Genomic DNA, 1094 nt, shown 5'->3' with positions numbered 1-1094 from the left:
TCAGTTTTGTGTCCCACCACAATCCCTAGTTAGGAGTACATTGTTCCATACTTCAGTATTTTCAACATAAAAAACTACATATTTTATACATCTCTCTCACAGTTATTCAGGAAGAAGGTAATAGTGTCATGCATCTTAATGCCAACAAGTTATTCAGGAAAAGGGTGAAAGAAAATGACATGTACCTCCTAGTACTTAACATTTGTTTGGCTTCCCTATCCAGATCAAGATGCATCTTAATGTCATCACGTAGCTCTTCCATTTCTTTCACTGTTAATCCCTGATATTTTTGCAAAATACACATATTTCAGGAACTGTTAAGTTATAAAATGCATTTGATGTACTGTGCGATGGTGTCAGAATATACAACAGCTGGCTTCAAAAAACATACAGAAAATTACACAGGTAGGGTGCTGCAGGGACAACGCTTTTTTCAGTCGACTTACACTTAGATAAGGATGAGCAAATGATTCTTAAGGAGAACATCAATAGGCTTTGTACGCCCCTCCCGCAACCTGATCTCAGACCTGACCTTGCTTTGGTCAAAATGAAACTGCACTCCAAAATGAGAAATGGTAGATAAATAACAATTCTATATTAACTCCAACACAAATTGAATGGTGTGCGTCAGATTTTAAGATATTGACCTCTTCCTCTTTCTTCTCCCAGTCTTGAAACTCGGCACGTGCTCTTTCTCTAGCTAGCAATGTCTTCAAAATGGCAAATGTATGTATTTAATTCCAAATGCAAAAAATATCTGAATGTAATAAATGGTAGACATAAACTTACAAAATTATTATAAAAGAGATTATGATTGTCAAATACAAACCATTTCCTCTTCATGCCGTGCCTTTTCAATAGCTCTTTCTTCTCTTCTTTTCTTAACCTTTTCTATTTCAGCCTACATTTGATAGAGCAACTATAACGATTAGGTGCTGCAAGAAAAACATAATCTTCAACTTTCTTTTTGAAGAAGACCAAATAACAAGCTTTCTGGGTAGCAAAGCGTACAATGCACTACAGTACAAAAGCATAGATGAAAATAAAATAATACATATGATTCTATGAACCTTATTAATTTAGCTGAATAGCTT

The 1094-nt window shown here is 34.9% G+C and overlaps 1 long non-coding RNA gene across 1 annotated transcript; it reads right to left on the bottom strand.

Annotated features, from left to right (window-relative positions):
* Positions 1 to 223: 223 nt before the first annotated feature.
* Positions 224 to 864, bottom strand: LOC103626232 (uncharacterized). The gene is made up of 4 exons (XR_552784.2): positions 830 to 864; positions 648 to 710; positions 447 to 553; positions 224 to 280 (listed from the first exon to the last, which is right to left on the bottom strand). It is a non-coding gene; the product is annotated as an uncharacterized lncRNA (long non-coding RNA).
* Positions 865 to 1094: the final 230 nt, after the last annotated feature.

Source organism: Zea mays, chromosome 5, assembly GCF_902167145.1.
Source record: "Zea mays cultivar B73 chromosome 5, Zm-B73-REFERENCE-NAM-5.0, whole genome shotgun sequence".
Classification (NCBI taxonomy): domain Eukaryota; kingdom Viridiplantae; phylum Streptophyta; class Magnoliopsida; order Poales; family Poaceae; genus Zea; species Zea mays.
This window is presented reverse-complemented; position numbering and strand designations above follow the sequence as displayed.